This window comes from Monodelphis domestica, chromosome 4 (genome assembly GCF_027887165.1).
Source record: "Monodelphis domestica isolate mMonDom1 chromosome 4, mMonDom1.pri, whole genome shotgun sequence".
Taxonomy (NCBI): domain Eukaryota; kingdom Metazoa; phylum Chordata; class Mammalia; order Didelphimorphia; family Didelphidae; genus Monodelphis; species Monodelphis domestica.
In genome coordinates, this window is record NC_077230.1 from 179,799,480 (window position 1) to 179,818,681 (window position 19,202).

Below are 19,202 nucleotides of genomic sequence, written 5' to 3' on the forward strand. Positions count from 1 at the left end.
GTTTGTTGTTTGCTCAAGGTCTCCCCTTTAGGAGAGTAGCAACTGTTTTTGCTTTTCTTATTATCAATCAATATACATTTATTAAGCCCCTATTGTGTGCCAAACAATGGGCTACACAATACCGATATAAAAAGAAACCAGTCAGTCCCTGCTCTCAAGAAGCTTAGCTTCAAAAGTGGAGAGAAAATTGGCAAATATATACAAGTCTAGCAATTTGTAGGAGCAAAGAAAAGTGTCCCTTCCTGCTTAACACTTGATAAATAATGGTTTAAAGCATGATTCTTAACCTGGGATCTTTTAAACTTTTTTTTAAAATAGCTGTGCTAAGATATAATTAGTTTCCTTTGCAATCCTATGCATTTTATATAGTTAAAACATGTTGAAGGACAAACTAGATAGCACTGTGGATAGAGTGCCAGGCCTAGAGTAGAGGACCGACCTGGGTTCAAATATGCCTTCAGACACTTCGTGTCTGTAAGATCCCTTGGGTAAGTAACAACACCAATTGTCCAGCCCTTACCGTTCTTTAGCCACAGAATCGATATATAGCAGCGAATCTAAGACCGAAGTAAAGTTTTTTAAAAAATCTGAGGAGTAATAGGCTTCGCCAGACAGAAAGGGGTCCATGACACAAACAAAAACCAAAAGTTAAGAATCTCTGCACTAGAGCCTTATGGATGTGGGGATCATGGGAAACCAGTTTTTCTTCTGACAATTGATGTCGAGATGCTCAAAACCCGACATTTTATAGTACAAGAATGTCATCTAGTCTAACCCGTTCATTTGAGAGAAGACATTGAGGTCCCCTTAAAGAAAGCAACTTGTCCAATTGATGGATGAAGTTAGGAACATGGGAGCCATCCACTGCACATGTGGCGCTGCTTCCAACCGAGAATTCAGAGACTCTCCCCAATGAGAGACCAAGTTCCCCTCTATAGCCCCGATCTGATTAAGAGGAGGGGAGGAGTCGGGGCACGGAGGTTACCTCAACTGGCCGTGACGCACTTCCGGCGCGACGGCTCCCCTCCACGCCGTGAAGGGGGCTTGCAGGGGAGGCGGTTAGGAAGTTTGGGCGCCTTTTCTGGCGGCGGTAGATTTGAAGCTCCGCCCCGGGAACCGCTGCGCCAGGACTAGAGAGCCGCGCACCGGAGCAGGTAGGCTGTCCAAGGCTCTAGGTGCCGAGGGGGCAGCGGCTGCGGCTCTGGGAAATTAGGGGAGGATGAGGCCCGGGACCCGGGGGCGGAGCAGTGACGGGCCCAGCCCCCAGTTAACCGTCCTGCTTTCCCCTTCCCCTCCCCTCGGGGGCTGCCTGCGCCCGCCTGGACTGATGGACCCCCTGTTGGGCTGTGCTGGCGTCCTTAGCCCGGCCCCCGGGAGGGGAGCGGAGTCGTGGGGTGGAGGAGGGCGGGGCCGAGGCTTACTGAAGCCGTTTCGTGTAGAAGCGACGGGCCCGGCGGCCCTCCCCCCGCACGCTCCTTGCTCGCCCACTCGCCCGCCTCCCGCCCTGACGCATTTTGCCGCACAGGCTGTAATATGGCGGCGGCTGAGTGAGCGCCCGAGAGTCCGGGTGCTACCCAGCCCTTCCAAACCGGGGCCACGGCACACAGGAGGTGGAGGCCGCCGGCCTTGAGGGAACGCTGGCTCGCTGGGCTGAGGTTTGTTTCTGTTAGTTGGGTATTGATTAAAACTCCCTTCCCCACCCGACCTTTTTCCTGTGCTAGTACACCCTTCTCTCTCGCTTCCTCCCTCTGAAGCGGCTACGGCAACGGCTACATGTGCCCGCTGACTCTAGAGGCAGCCAAGCCCTCGACAGGTTGGGAGTTGTTTGCTTTCTTTTAAAGGCTCAGGTGTAGACAGGCTCCCCTTGTTTTCTCTCTAAAACTGTTGAAAGGTTCTCACACACTGGCTTGGGGCCGTGCATGTTGCAGGCCCCGAGTGTACTGACTCACGTTATCCGTTCCGACGCCGAAGGTGCCCTGTGTTGGCCTCAGGGATCCCATCTGTGCCTTGAGGAGAGCGTGTTGATTCCTCTTCTCTTGCCTTCTCTGAAGAGCTAGGTCAGCTTCTGAGAGGAGGAATGATATTGATGGGAACCTGATAGAAAATGCTCTTTTGGAAGCCAGATTTAGTGCAGTAATTTTCATTCGTCCTCTAGAACTTTCTTAAGTGAAATATCACATTCCTGGATGTTAAAAATCCCAAGTGATTTTAAAAACGTAACGAGTGTTTTGGAAATTTCTTAACTTTATTTACCACCACAACTTTTATATCTGGAGTTTAAAAGGGGCGGGGGTAGTAGGAACCTAACTAAATCGCATGGAAAAAGAAGGGGCCCTTGAATTTGGCATAATACTGCATTTTCACTTTCTTCGGCAATGAAATTTTTTTCAAGTTCAGAATACGGTAAATTATCTAGAATCTTGAGGTTACTCTGAATAGTTAAATTTTCCAGATAATTCGCTAGAATTTTAAAAAAAATTTTTGGATGGAAGTCTTTATAAAATATGCTACTTTTCCTGCCTTCTTAAATAACATTGTGAATGTAATTTAACTTGTTGACTGAGTCATCATTATGCGTATCAGTTATTGTGCTTAGCTGAAATAACTGTGAATGATAACCTCAGAATATGACGACTTTTTTGTCCTGACACAGAATGGTCTTAGACTACTGTGCTTTTAAAATTCTTGCCTCTTTTTTGTTTACCTTGTTTTCTTTTAAAACTCAGTTCTAGTCTGATCTTCTGCAGGAAGGCTTTATTCCCTGCAGAAGACATTTTGCATTTTTGCATTTTCCAAAAGTAATTGATACCTATCTCTTGTTCAATTGCCTCTCTCAGATATACTATATATATACACACACACATACATACATTGTTCATATATACATGCATATATACATACATGTACACATGAGTATACATTTCTATACAGCTATCAAAAATGTTTTTTAATTTGAGGAAAATTACAAATTCATTAGTGTTTCAGCAGAGTTGTTACAAAAGGTGGCAGACATTCCATTAAGTTTATTTTTAAAAAGAGATTTTATACAGTAAAAATAGTTATTGATATGTTTTTCCTTCCTCCCTTCCCCCAGAATGTATGCTTCTCAAGAGCATTGTCTTTGTTTTCCTTAATGTCCCCAAACTGTGCTTTTAGCAGTGCCTAGCTCATACCAAACACTTAATAAATATAAGTTGACTGGCTAGTTTTTATAGTTTTCATCCATTGGGACATCTCAGTGCTGGTAGTGTACAGGCAGGTAGTAATCACCTGCTTTCTGATTTCCTTTTTAGGACCTGTTGTGGACTTAGGAACTGTCACTGAACATCTCTCTGTGTGAATTCTACCAATTTTATCTTGAATAAAGGTTATACCAGTCTCTTAAAATCAAACTTCTTGGACTTTGTCAAATCTATTTTGTGTGCCCAGAAGTTATTTTTATTTTCAAATTCTCTGCAGTGTTTTAGATGGTAAGATCTTTAGATAGCCGGGTTTCTGAAAGATTAGCTATACTGTGGTTTGGAGATGTAGGTATTTAGCTATCCTTTCATTTCCTCTTGTGACTGTAACTATACTTATGGATGGAGGGAATGCAATGGACATAGTATATGGATTTCAGCAAGGTATCTGCTAACACTTTTGTGGACAGGATAAAGAATGAGTGACCATGCCCCAAAAAAGTACCTTCCATAAGACTTTACTTTTTCAATCCTCTTTTTCCTTCAAGATGTTTATCAATGATTTAGGTAAAGATACAGATGAAATGAAGTATTGAAGCATAGCTGATCTAAAATTCTAGATGACAAAATTCAAATCCAAAAAGATTTGGTAGAAATCAATGTAGTACATAGTATTTCAATGAAAAAATAATAAATGTATACAGGTGCAGTTGGGCAACATTTTGTGTGAAAAAGACTTGAACTTTTGGTTGATTTCAAGCCTGTTGTGAATCTCCAACCAACCTGGCTGCTGAAGTGACTGATACTTATTTATCAGAATTGATTGATATATGTTATACAGAAAAAAGCTTCTAGTGATAATCATCCCACTGCCTTCTAAATTGCTCATCCTTGGGTACTTGTGTTCATTTTCAGTGCAAGATTTTAAGTGATACATTGAGAAGCTGCAGTGTAATCAAAATGAAGTGATTATAAACCACATATACAAGGAATTACTAAATTTTTAGAGAATGAAATACATTCATTTGTGCCATCTTTAAGAAACTCATTTGACCTTGCCAGCCCTTCAGTTCTGTATCTTTTCTCCTTTTCTTTGCTAGATTCTTTGACTAATCTACTCTCCCTATCTCAATTTACCAATTGACTACTCCCCCCTTCACTTCTTAATCCCTTAAAATCTGAATTCCTGTCCCTGACTCCCCTACCCCCAATTGAAACTGCTCTCTTTAGAATTATATATGATCATGAAATGTTCATTATGATAGCCTTTTTCAATCCTTTTTCTCCTAGACACTGCAGCTTTTGATAGTTTGCCAGCCTGTATTCCTGAACACTTATTCCTCCATTGGGTTCTCTGATGCTGGCTCTCTTCCTACTTATCACTATTCATTTTTTCATTACTGGGTCATCATATCTACTGCCATATTAGTTTGGGTATCTTCAGGAGTTTATACTGATCAGGTCCTTTGCTCTATATGATCTTTTGGTCATCAGATCTGGCCCTACAGTTTAAAGTATCCTTTCAGTGAAATAATACCCAAATATCCATACATCTGGACTTAAACTTTATCCTGAATTTCAATACCACATTGTCATCTGCCTGCTGGATATCTATTCTAAGATGTCCCTCAAAAATATCAGATGTTACACATCTAAAGCAGAACTCATTATCTTTTCCTCAAAACTTCTTTTTTTGTTGTTGTTGAGGCTTCTTTAATCAACCAGGCATATGGACTGGTCATACTTGATTCTTCCATCAGTCTTGGTCACTACCTCCAATCAATTGCTTAACTTTGAATTCTTCTGATTCAGAGCCTTGATTAACTTCCACCTGGACTACTGCCATAGCCCTGCAATTGTTCTCCCTACTTCCAATTTCTCCCCTCTCCAATCTGTTCTCCAAGTAACTATTAAAATAACTTTAAAAATTACAAATCTGAACATGTCACTCCCTTGCTCAAGGATTAGTGGCTCCCCATTGCCCATAAAATAAAATTAATTAACCTAGTGCTCAAGGCTCTTTACAACCTCACTCCCAATTTTCCAGCCTTATTTCATATTATTCTGCTTCATAAATTGTACATTAGTATTTTATATTCTGACCCCGCCTTTTCACCCAGCTATTCATAATTCCTAGTGCTGATCCTTCTGCATCCCTTCCTCTCTACCTCTCAGAATCCTTCTTTTCTTTCAAAGCTCAACTCAGGTGCCATCTTCTACTTAAAAGACTTTTCTGTGCTCCTCTAAGTATAATTAAGTGTTCTTTCTTTGATCTGTACTGTTTGTGTGCTTGTTGAATCCCTAGTCTCTTAGTAGAATGTAAATTCTTTGAGGGTAATTACTTGGAATTTGTCTCCTTTGCTTGGGTTCGTTACACAAATAGACATAATATTTATCTAATTTGTTGAAATGGAGAAGAGGAAACTCTACATGAGAATTTTCAAATCTTTAGAAATCTTTTCATCCTTTGGCTCTAGAAGTCAGAAACTGCACCTCTAATGGGTGGAATTCACAGTGAGGTTGCATATAAATGGATAAATAGCCACTTGAGGCATTGAGTTGTCCATCTTTGGTTGTTGTGTTCAAGCAGAGATTTAACTTGGTAGGATTCTGTAGGAGTGGATTCATATGTATACAATTATATGAAGTAACATCCTATTTTCTTTTCCATTAGAGTTATCCATAAATAGAATTTGTTTCCTTGGGAGATAATGGTTTTCCTTCAGTAGAGCTCTTCACATAGAAGTTGAATGACTACTTGATAGTATGTTGTAGTGAACATTTTGGGAATGTGTTGAACAAGATGGTTGCTGACATCCCTTTTCACTTCTAAAATTCTGTGAACCTTTGTTATTCTGTGATTCTTTAAAATTCTTTTTACTTTTAGTGAGAAGTAGCATGGAGAATCACAAGTACTTGAGTTCAAGACCCACCTCTAACACATACTTGCTATAGGATGTGACTCAGAGCAAGCCTCAAATCCCTCAGTGCTCTAGGCTATTAGTTTTAGAAAAAATGCCAACTTGCATTGGTAGACATAGTGTCCTTGAGAGTTGTCCTTGTCAATAAAACCATAGAATCTCTACTCCTATCCTTTTACTTTCTGACAAACCATATATTCCATTACATCTCTAAGGGTAAGATAAGAGGGAAAGATGAGGTAGCAAGACTTACCTCTTAAATGTAAAGCTTTACACAGGTTCCTTATACCCATTGGTTACCATAACAACAGTAATTTACTTTTATCTCCAATTTCTTATTATGAATCACACATGGGTATGCACATACATAACGATACTTAGATTTTTTTAAAACAACTTCCTTATTGATGTAAATAAGTACTCAAATACTCATGTCTATGATCTCAGTGATGTAGGCAGTCTCTCCAACAATGTGGACTATCTATCCTATGGGACTCTTGCCCATGTCCTCCTACAAATTTGCCACAGAAGATCCACCCAGTATACTTTTTCTAACATCTAGAATAATGGGATTAAATTAAAGTAGAAAGTGATCCATGTAGACCACATTTGATGTAGAAAACATCAAATTAACATCTGTTTTGTATTCTATTTTTACTTATTTTTTAAAACATTTCCCAATTATATTTTAATCTGGTTTATAGTTGGAATTTCACAGCTAGAGTTCAACATCTGAATTTTTGTTTTAGTGTATACCAACTGAACAAGCCAGTTGCCCTCTGAGACAAAAAGAGCAGCAGGGGGAGTAGACAGCAGCAATTAACTTTTTTTATGGGTCTTAGAGCTTAAAAGTCTTTAAGAACTCTTCCCCACTCCAGTTTTGGCTCTCTATCCATTGTGTTACAGTGCCCCTCAGTCCTATATTTCTTAGATAACAATCCTTTTACACTGCTCCTCTCTAATTCCTTGTTCTAATACTTAGAACCTACTCAAACCCACTGTGCACCTTTCCTTTTCCTTTTGGAAGTTTTCCAAAAGTTATCCATCCTCAATTCTTGTTCAGTTCTGGACCCAACTTATTTACATTGTCTATTGAAGATATGTCTTGAAATTAATTTGTGCCCCTCTCATATTTAATTGAAAATGGCTAAAGATTAAGTTAAACTTAAAAGTACTTTAAAGATGTTGTTTTTTAAAAACAGATAAAAAGAGTTGGACCAACTTCCTGTTTTATTTATGACCTGTAGGCTTATCTTTGTTCTTCTGGTTTTTTTTTTTTTAATCTAGACCTCTGATTTCATAGGTTAGGAAATTTATAGATTGAGAGATATAGAACTAGACAGAACTTCAGACCGTCTAGTCCAAGAATTGTTAAGCTTTTTTAAAGTATATAATGGATTCCTCTAGTCCCCTTCTCAGAATGTTTTAAATACAAAATGCAATAAAGAATTACAAAGACAACTATCTTTAAAAACTCAAAATCTAGTTTGACCTCTTATTTTCCCCTTCTTTAAAAGTATTTTTTTCACTTTTTATTCTAAACTAACAAACTTCTTAAAATTAGCATTTCCATATATCTTGTAGAATAATAGGAAAAGAGAATTCTATATGAAATAGAGAATCACTGTTATGTGTAAAACTTGTTCTTTAAAGATATGTAGCAACTTCAGCCATTTAACCTTTTTTTTTTAACCCTTATTTTCTGTCTTAGTATGACTCTTAAGACAGAAAGGTAAGGGATAGGCAAAGAGGATTAAGTGAATTGCCCATGGTGACACAGCTAGGAAGTGTCTGGGATCAGATTTAAACTCAGGTTCTCCCAACTCCAACTCTGGCACATGCTATCTACTGTTCCACTTAGCTGGCCTAGCATTTAGCTTTAAAATCTATCCTGCCTGTCTTGTATTCCTTTTCTTTTGGTGAGTAAGGGGACACTCGTAAGGGTTAAAAATTAAAGGTTGTACTAAATGTATAAAAATGTGGTTGTGGAAACAAAAGGAGAAAGAGGGGAAAAAAGGAAATGAGAGAGTAGATAATTACTCTGGCCTGGTCCAAACCATGCAGGGCTTCAGAGGCCCCAGCAAAGGGGGACCCAGAGGTAAATTAAACAAGGGTTCTAGCCACAAGGCCTTCTCCAATATGAGGGGCCTCTCCAGAGGCTAGTACCTCCAGAAAAGCCACTCACCCATGTGGTAGTTCAAAGGGAGAGATTAAAGAACAGCCTCACCAAATTTCAGAATCTCAGGTCCACGAAGCAGATCCTTCATTAGCCTCCAACTCAAACTCCCAGTCCAACTCGAACTCCAAAGAACTGACTTCATAGGAAGTTGCCACTGCTTTTAAAGATGTTTCTTTGCATCACTTCCTGTGCCTTCCTTCCACTTTACATGGACCAATTGCAACTTTAGCTTTGCTTAGGACTTCCCCCTGTTGTTTCTGATTCATCACCCATGATAGCACAGGTGAGTCACAGACTTCCCCATACTTAAGGATAAGAGGGGTGTATATGCTTCTGGTGATTAAATCTAAAAGTCGGCTAGGGGAGAGTTAATCCCAGCTTCACAATCCCCCCCGTGATCCTTTGGAAGACTAGTCTCCTCAGTGGATCATTTGACATAATCATTTTGTACTCCTAAAAATCTTCTAACTACAGATGCATACAATATTGCACTATGAAGAGGAAACTACAATAGTTAGAGATAAGAGGGAAATAGAAGAGAGAGAAAGCAAAACCAATGTTTGCTAGATGCATTGACAAAAAGTGAAGGGGCAGTCCCCTTTGGCATAAGAGTGTACATTCAAAATAACTGTGTTCAACCCCCTTCAGTTCAATCAATTGCACCCCAAAGTTCATTCTGAATCTTGATGCAGTGTAGGTGTCTGCAGGCATCTTTCTCTAAACCATTCATTTTCTGGATTCAAGGAGTTAACAAGCTTCTTTCCCTGAAAATTTTCTTAAACAAAATTTTAAATTGCAGATTTTATGAAAATATATACATACTATGCCTAATTGCCTTCTTTCTTCTTCTTCCACACCCTCCAAATGGAGGGGATGAAAACATATAGCAAAATTGCATGGTCAAGCAAAATAAATTTCCCACATTGAATATAGCCAAAAATTGTGTCTCATTCTGCATCTTGAATGCATCGCCTTTCTCTCCAGATATGGATAGCATCCTTGGTTCTCTGGAATAGTGATCGATCATTTCATTGAACAGAGTTCTAAATATTTCAAAAGTTATTTGTCTTTATAATATTGTGTTTCCAGGGAAATTGGAAACATATGTTGGAGGAGGGACTATATAAGGGCTTTAAAAGCTAAACAAGGAGTTTGAATTTGATTTTGAAGTAATAGGAGGTTACTGGAGTTGAGATGGGGATCCACAGCGTTTCATCATCACTTAAGGAATATCACTTTGGCAGTATTGTGGAAAATGGAATGGAGTGGAGAAAAGACCCAAGATAGGAAGTACAATGAGTAAATTGTTGGAATAATCTGGTTGAGAATATCTGAACTATGCTAGTAGTAAAGAAGATAGAGGGAAGGTGAGATAGAAAGAAGTTGGGGAGGTAGAAATGGCAAGATCTAGCAACTGAAAAGTCATATCAGGTATGGCAAAGTAAAGTCTGTGAGCCAAGTCTCTGAAAGTTAGTAGATGGAAACATGTATATATAAATTTTTATTTCTGGTTCTTTGAATATCCCTCTTTATTAGTTCGTACAAATCTTTTTTTAGTGTACAATAATGTATTCATATAGCATAATTTGTTGTGTAGAGGGAGTTTCATCACCTCCCCCTCCAGGATTGCCGACCTGGTTCATCTCATTCTTTTGCATGCCAACTCTGTCCATGAACAAGGGTGTAGAGTAGGAAAGAGACTTTAAATCTATGCTTATCTGCTTTCTCTATTTTAAGTGATTATTAATAAACTTTATGGAAAAAAAGAACTTTTAGAGATATTAATTTTAATCTAACATTGTTCACTTGTTTATCAATTGATGAACATTTTTCCTTAGTTATACAGAAAGGGCTTGCTATGAACATTTTTATGCATATGGGTCATTTTCCTGTTTCATTGATCTCTGACATTTTAAGCCTCCTAATGGCTTCTCTGTTAAAGGGAATGTACAACATGGTGGTGTTTGGGACCTAATTCCAAATTACATTCTAGCATGGCTGTACCAATTCACAACTCTAGTGTATCTTTTTTCCCCCCAAAGCCCCTCTATGAATTATGAAGTAAAACTGATACTAGTCATATAGAAGAAAATTAACCAAATTCTCCACCTTCTGTTATCACATTCTTTTCCTTCTCAGTCCTACCCTTCATATACCCCATCCATCCATGTGGCCCTCCAACCCAGATGGCCCCTTCCACTGTGCCCCTGGAATTCTCTTCCAAAAGATAACCAACTTCCCTTTTTCCTGGAATTTTTTCTCTCACATCTACTGACTTCACAGGGTCTTGTTTTACTGAGACTTTACTTTGCTTATCCAGCAGTTTCCATTTCTACCTCCCCAACTTTTTTGCATCTCACTTTCTCTCTACTATACTCATATGGCTATACTACCTTAGTTCAGAACTCCTCACTGAGATTATTCCAATTTATTGATTATATAAGTAGATTATAGCTACTTATTGTACTCCCTATATTGAGTGTCTTCCCCATTCCATTCCATTCCATTCTCTACCATACTGCCAAAGTGATCTCCTTAAGTGAGGATGGAACATTGTGAATCTCTTACAAAGTCAACTCTATTGGCCTATTGCCTCTTGAATCAAATGCAAACTCCTTGGTTTAGCTTTTAAAGCCCTTACACAGTCCCTCTCCCAACATATCTTTCCAACTTCGTTGGAAATAACTCTTTTCCCCCTTTGTGATGTAGCTAATCTGTGTTTTTGTTTTGTTTTACTCACATTATAGTACTTCATCTTTTCATCTTTGTACCTTAACATTAGCTGTCCCTCATCTTTGGGATGTAATATACCTTCTTTATTTATACATAATGGAATAGCTTAAGCACCATCATCTATATAAAGGCTTTCCTGATCTTTTCAACTGCAAGTACCCTCCCTCTCAAACTTTATATTTATTCTATAAATACCAATATTACTTTTGTCTTCTCTATTAGACTCTTAAGTAGGGATTAGTTTATCCACAGTATTTGTATCCCCAGAGGCTAGAATGGTGCCTGGAACCTATTTAGGTGCTGAATTTTGATTGATACCTATCTATTTCTAAAGCATTACTTAGTCCATAAGTTCAAGTTATTGAGTTATTTTAAGAGAAATTGTGGTTTATTGTTTACTTTATATGCTAATCATGCTTGAAATTAAGATGAACTCAGATGTCAGCTAGAAAATTCAGTAATTTCATAAATTCAGTTGTGTGTATAGACACATATATGCATTAGATAAAGGGACATGAATATTTTAATGTGAAAACAGATAGATGATGAGCCTCCCAAAGTTCCTACAGCTCTTAAAAACTGAAGATTAAAACAAAATTACTTTACCCAGGTATCACAATGCTAATTTTAACATTATAGGTATATTTTCTATTTATAACCTAGTTTGGTGAACATATCTGTTTACTCCATACCCTTCCTGATTTTGAATCCCTCTCAACCTTCTTTTTGTGGGGGAGGAGCATAGTTCTAATTTGGTCATGTTTCCCTTGTAACTTGTTGCACTTGTTTGGCAATTAATGTGTAACTTGAGTTTTATCCACATGTGCTTACTGTATAATAGGAATAGGCAATTTATTTTGAGCAGCTACTGTTCTAAACTGTTGTAGCAAATCTTGTAACAAGAACTGTAGCAAAGTTCCTCATATAGACATTTCAAATTTCTAGCTCAGGATCCCTCCGTACTTTGATTGATTCATTGTAGAAGACCTGAGTATTCCATATATATAATATTCCCTACTATATATGAATCTCTTTAAGCTTCCATCAACAACTATTGAGTTTCTATATCAATTGCCAAGTCCTGTTGTTTCTACCTTCTTAATTTCTCTCATATACCTTCTGCCACTTTCCCAGTCCAGTCCCTTAACACCTCAGATCTGGACTATTACAATAGCCTTCTGTGATGGGTCTCCCTTCCTTAAATTTCTCCTCATTCCAGTCTATCCTCCATTAAGCTGTTAAACTGATTTTCCTAAATCAAAATTTGACCCACCTGTGCCTCTCCTTACCTTTTAAATACATTCCAGTGGCTCTTCATTACCTCTAGGATCAAATAAAAGTCCTCAGTCCTTTAAAGCCCTTCATTATCTGACCCCTTCCAACGTTTTACTTCCCTCTACAGAAACATCTTCTGTTCTTCATACTCTCTCAACCCACATATCAAGATACTTGCTTGCTAGATCTTGTCTTTCATATCTCAATAAGAACATTCTTGAATATGTTGTCTTTGTTCAGCTTTTTATCTTTTCCATTTACTATAGTAATAGCTTTCTAATTAATTTTCCTGCTTTAAGTCTCCCCACTCCAATCTGTCTTCTATATAGCTTCCAAAATGGTTTTCCAGAAGTGCTGGTATGATCATTTCATCTCTACTCAGTAAATTCCAGTAATATACAAACACCTCTCAGATTAAATATAAACTCTTTGGAATTTAAAGATGTGTACAACTTAGCCCCAACTTACTTTTCCAGTCTTCTTACATGTTATTTACCTACATGTATTCTGTGGTCCAGTCAAACCCATTTGATGTTCCTCATACACATTACTTCCCATCCATCTTTTTTGCCTTTGACCTGATATCTGTAATCCCTGGAATTTACCCTTCTTCCCTTTTGTTTCTCAGAATCTCTAAGTTTTCTTCAAGACCTAACTGAAGTGCTACCTTCTACATGAAGCCTTTCCAGATTTCCCTCAGCTCCTATTTGGTTCCCTCTCAAAATTACTCTTTTTATTTTGTATATGCCTACATATTTTTTATTTTCTCCTCCAATAAAATATAAACTACTTAAAAACAGGCATTATTCCATATTTGTCTTCATATCTTTGATTCCTAGCACTATGCGACGGTGCATAGCACATTGATTGACTAAGATCACAGATAATACCAAATAGTAAAGAATTAGGAGTGTAAAAATTAAAATTAATGTCAATTATATTTTAAGGAGATTTATTAATGATCATTAGAAATCAAGGAATAAAGAGGATACAAAATAATAGACCATGTGCCCATGGCTGATCAGCCCATTTAAAATCCCTGTGCTTGGCTTACCATTTCCACCATGCTGGCTACAAGCCCAAGAAAGAGACAGACCCAAGAGGACAGCTCACTTGCTAATATCCTGTAACAACAGGACATCATGAAGTCAAGAACACCTATGTTCACAATGGCAAGTCACAATGTCTCCATGTTCACTCTGAGACTGTGACAGACCTGTTACTGATTTGCAATTGGAATTTGTCATTCAGCAATGAAATCATAGTTCCAGAACCTATACCACACCTCCTCAAAAAAAAATTCATTTAACATGTGTTTTGAATTTTTTTAATCTTTGGTTATAGAGAACAATTAACTAGGTAGATTTTTGAAAGGATCTTTTACATGAAATTCTACTAAATGCATTTATTTAACTAAATATCATCAGCTCCAAATAGAGCTACTGCTTCAGCTTATTCTTGCCACACACATTTTTCTTTTTATACAAAGGGAGTCCAATGAATTAATTTCTAGTTAAAATTTGTAGTCTTCTAAAAATTAGATAATTTCATATTTATATATTTTTGAATGGATTTTTATTGCTTTCTTTTGCTTTCATATAACCCTGAAACCTTCCTCTTGATTTTTTCCAAAGAGCCATCTCATTCCAAAGAATTTTTTTTTTTAAGGAAAGAATTTACACACACACACAAAATAAGTTTTGAAAGCTTAATGTTATATTTAATGTTCAAATCCCCTGTTACTCACCTTTCCTCAATCTCTGCAAAGGAGCAAGAAGAGATGTTTTCTCTTCTTGGAGGCCATGTTCATTCACATTTCACCATATTCATCTTTGATTGTTTAACTGTAGTGACTCTTAACATTTAAGTTGCTATAGTATTGTATATATTATTTTCCTAACTCATCTTTATTCACTTTATATCAGTTCATGTGTTTGCATGTTTTCCTATACTTGTCATCTTTATCATTTCTTACAGTGTAGTATATTATATGCCAAAATTTTTAAAAAACCATTCCTTAGTCAGCATATTTTTTGTTTCCAGTTTTTTTACAGCCATTGAAAGTGTTGCTACAGCTATTTTGATGTATATTTTGCCATCCTAAGATTATAATACCAAGCCATAGGATCTCTGGATCAAGGGCATAGATATTTTAGCCACTTTATTTGAATAATGTCAAAAGGCTTTCCAGAATAAACATATTGATTCACAATTTCACCAATATATTAATATATATAGTGTCTCTATACTTTCTCCATTAATGACTGTTCCCTTCAGGGTTGTTTTGAGCATATTTTTACTAAATTTATGGCCATAACTAACCTTTGCCTTTTTTTAATTTGCACTCTGTATTTTTTTGTTAAATAAGGAAAAATTTTTTAATACAAAAAATGCTTTATTGGGGGTAACTAGGTGGCCCAGTGGATAGAGAGCCAGGCCTAGAGATAGGAGATCCTGGGTCCAAATGTGGCCTCAGATACTTACTAGCTTGTGGAACTATCCTGGGCAAGTCGCTTAATCTCAGTTGCCTATCCCTTACCAATCTTCTGCCTTGTAACCAACATTTAGGATTGATTCTAAGATAGAAGGTAAGGGTTTCTTTTTTGTTGTTGTTTTGTTTTTAGTGCTTTAATGCACACCTGAGGATATCTCACATCATCTGCTCCTCTGCCCAGCAGCCCAAATGGGAGCACTTCCTCCCTCCCCTGTCTGGGGTAAGGCTGGTGGGGAAAGGTGGGGCCCTCACATGCAGTGTGAGGGTTGCAGTTTGGGTACTCAGTCTCTAAAAGATTTGCCATCACTGGCCTAAAGTATCAAGAAGAGACAACTGCATAGTGCCTGTATGGTCATAGCTGTCAAATAGACTTGTTTTCTTAAAAAACAAATAAAATCTGCCTTATCAGATAGAAACTTGTTAATCTTACCACATGTTTCAAAATTTATTTTTAAAAAATTCTTTGGTTATCTTACATAGTTTTATGAAAACATCATTAAACTGAATTTCCCACACTGATTTTATTTTTTTCCCAACATTACCAATTACAGTCTTTCCCTTACTATGTCTTGAAAAATCAAGTGTTAAATATTCTTGTCTGATTTTTAGCTTTTATTTTTGTATTAGTTGAAAAAGGGAAGGAAAGGCAACATGGTATGGTATAGTGGATAGGGAATCTGCCTTGAAGCCAAGGAACCTGTGTTCATGTACTTCTGACACATACTGTTTATATGATCTGCAGAAAGCAAGTCAATCTCTCAGTGCTCTAAGCAACCCTCTTAAGCCAAAGGTTCTTTAAACCTTTTGATGTTAATACACCCCTTTTCAGAATAATTTTTTTAAAACATAAAATGAAATACATAGGATGTCAAAGAAAACCAATTATTTTGAAATAGTGTTATCAAAATATATATTTTTTAAAGTTTATGAGTTATAGTTAATAACCTTTTAAAAATGGTCCAGTGCTCTAAACCAAGGCTATAAGTTGCAATTAGGGTAAACTAGCCCATGTTCATAGAGGGAATACCTTACTTGGCAGTTCCATGTACTAGTGAAATCATAGGTCTGATCCTTATCCCTGTCCCTATGACATCAGGCAAAATCTAAGACATGAATATTGGTTGTGATAGTAATCCCTCTCATATTTCCAGTGTCTTTTATCATCAAACATCCCTATATACATGGTATTTTCATAGACCTTTCATGCTATTCAGCTTTTAAAAAATTAAGGTATTTTATTAAAATCACTAGCAGTAACAAAATTTAAAAAAATTTTCTTTTTAAAGTACATGAAATACTTGATAAACACGTATATACATATGTATGTGTATATTTTCTACCTCAGAGATATTATTTTAGGAATACATTATATACATTTTAACTGAATATTCTATTTTTGTTTTATGTGTACATTTCAAAGCTGATCCCCCCCCCCCCCCCCCCATATTTTGGTAAATGTTGGGAAATTACAAATAAAGACAGTGACATGAACAGTGACTAATTTAACATGCCAAAATGAATATTGCTGTGACAGAAAAAAGTTTGTATGTCCTGGGCCATTTTTAATTGGAAACATTTTTAATCAAACTTGTTTTAAGCATTTAAAAACTGATCTGGCTTTCCTATTGACAAGTTAAAAGAATCAACAAATTCTTTGATGTTTATCAACATAGTCCAGTAAAACACACTTCCACATTAGCCATGTCCAAAAATGTCATGTCTCCAGCTATTTTATCACCTCTGTCTGGAGTCAGTTTTCATGTCCCTGGCTTTGACACTTGTATTGATCAGAATTCTAATGATGCTATATTATCATGATTCTACCACCACCGCCCCCCTCCTCCTGGAGCTGACAAGCAATTCCACTGTGTTATACATATGTCATTGTTCAAAACCTATTTCCATATTATTCATATTTGTCAATTGTTCCATAATGTATCAGTCCCTGTGAACTATAAAGGATGATTTTAGCGTTGTGACCTAAACTATATTAATTATTTGGTCGCCATGGATATCCCAAATATAAAAAAAAATACCCATCAGCTGGAAATTTATGGTGATTTAAGTATTATAGTGGAAAGAAATTAAAAAGAAGGAAAAGGTGTAGGATTTCTCCTTCCTGGCTTGTGCCAGGAGGAAGACTAGAGGCTCTAGGAAGGTACGGTTTTGGAGAGTAAAGGAAGAAGGAATCAGCCTGAACTCCAGGAGGGCTCAGCCAAGATGCCTGAACCTGAATTAGCAGAAGGGCAAACTCACCACCAAAACCCAAACAAATAGCTGCCACCACGCCAAGATGTTGGCACTCTTAGCATGCTGCCAGCCAGAGCCGCCTCTCCCGGGAAAGAGGGTGAAGAGAGGATGTGACGTGCCCTATATAGATGGTTTTACGGCACTTTCCTGCATCTCATCTGTACCAATGATAGCTTAGCTTGACTTAGGACAGCCCAGGGGGCTGTCTGCTATTTCTGCACATGTCTGTTGAAGGCCATCTTCTTAGATACTTAATCCTTGAGTATGGATGTAGACATTCCTGACCTTGTTAAACTAAGTAGGGTGGAGCAATGTAGAGTTCCCAAGACCTGATTCTGTTAGACCAAGTATCTCCATTGTTACAAATCAGGAAGTAGCTAGATCAAATCTTCTAAAGTACGGTCTGAATAGGGTGGAGTAGTTTTAAAATTCACAGTACAATGTTCTCCTGGTTCTGCTCCTTTTGCTCTGCATCAGTTCCTGGAGGTCTTTCCAGTTCACATAGCATTCCTCTAGTTCATCATTCTTTTCAGCACAATAGTATTCCATCTCCATGACATACCACAATTTGTTCAGCCATTCCCTAATGAATGGACACCCCCCTCCTTTTCCAATTTTTTGCCTCCACAAAGAGTAAGGCTATGAATGTTTTTGAACAAGTCTTTTTCCTTATTATCTCTTTGTGGTACAAGCCCAGCAATGTAATGGCTGGGTTAAAGGGCAGGCATTCATTTAAACTTTGGCATAATTCCAAATTGTCTTCCAGAATGGTTAAATCAATTCACAGCTTCACCAGCAATAGATTAGTGTCCCAATTTTGCCATATCCCCTCCAACATTTATCACTTTACTTTGCAGTCATATTGGTCAGTCTGCTAGGTGTAAGGTGGTACCTCAGAGTTGTTTTGATTTGCATTTCTCTAATCTGGAGGGATTTAGAAGTACCCATTTCCTTTAGTTTCTCACTTCAACCCAGCAATTAGTCATTCAACTCTATATACTGTCTCCTCTATTCTTAAATCTCTTGCTTCTAGTCCTGTATTTTCCCTTCTCTTGCCAAACATTAGCCATGGATTACTTCCATCATGTGCCTTGTAAAGATTAAAATTTTGGGGAAGCTGAGGCAGGTAGAAATTAGTTTCTCTCTGCAAGGAGTATTATTTTTATGAGGTTTATTAAAGGTCAAGGGTTAAAGAAAATACAAGCAAGAGAAGCACATGCTAGGTGGGCCATGAGGCCCACCCAAATTTCACTCACATCATGAGACGTGTCTGTTTGCCAGCAGGAGCCAGTAAGAGGCCCTGCCGTGGGCGGAGACCCTCTAAATAATGATTTTGCTCTCGGCCCAGGTGAGAACCCAGTAAGATTACAAAGCACTCTAGGGAAGTGGAGCAAGGACTTCTGGGGATTGAAGTCCTGGATTCAAGTATCCATTTTTACATCCTCCTCTGATCCTACTTACAAGCTTTTGGTTCATAGGTACAGAACTATATGTTTTCTTTTGTTCTGAGATTCTAGCTCTCTTTGTTTTGTTTTGACTTTAGATTTCAGTTAGAAACTGGAACTGAAACCCTACTCTACTCTTGGAGTACAAGACACCCCACCCCCACCCCCACCCCCACCCCACCCCCATTGCTCCTTGCTTCTGAACTTGCTACACTCACAGTTCACAGTCCAGGGCCCACTTCTTCTACTGCTATCCTTAGGCACGAGTCCTTTCCTCATCTGTTCTGGATCTTTGTGACTCAGAACTGAATAGTGAGCAGCAGAACTGCCAATTATCACCATGCTTGAGGTTGCAGTGCCCTAAGTCTAGGAACTTTTACCCTTTTACACAGTCTCTCCCTGCACTTAAGTACTCCATTTGCCTTTCTCCTGCCCAGACCCTATTCTTAATATCCTCAGACCTCATTTAATGTCTCCCTTTGCAGACTTTTTCTTGGATTTCCTCATCAGGACTTGATCTAGTGTCTTTTCTGAAATAATTTGGTCAAATTTTGTCAGATAGGAGCTCTCTATATTTTCTGCTAGCCCAGCTTCTACCCCAGCTCTCTCTCTCCAAACTGCTATATTTTGGGCATATAGCCTTTAGTATCCCCCAGTTTTTTATAGTTGAAACGTTTTAAGCTGGAGTAATGTTGGTCCTCCCTTTGGCTTATGGGGGAATTTTTT

General features: G+C 37.9%; 1 protein-coding gene across 3 annotated transcripts in view; it reads left to right on the top strand.

Moving 5' to 3' along the window:
* The window catches only part of PPIG (peptidylprolyl isomerase G), a 91,653-nt gene that overhangs the window by 15,771 nt on the left and 56,680 nt on the right, over window positions 1-19,202 (top strand). The window contains exon 1 of one of the 3 annotated variants that reach the window (XM_007494331.3): window positions 1,001-1,154. The exons of 1 other annotated variant lie outside the window; for it this stretch is intronic. The gene's annotated coding sequence lies outside the window, so the exon portion shown is untranslated. Of the gene's footprint in view, window positions 1-1,000; window positions 1,155-1,287; window positions 1,656-19,202 lie in introns of those variants that run through there. One more of the 3 variants, XM_001367620.4, reaches the window with a different exon arrangement.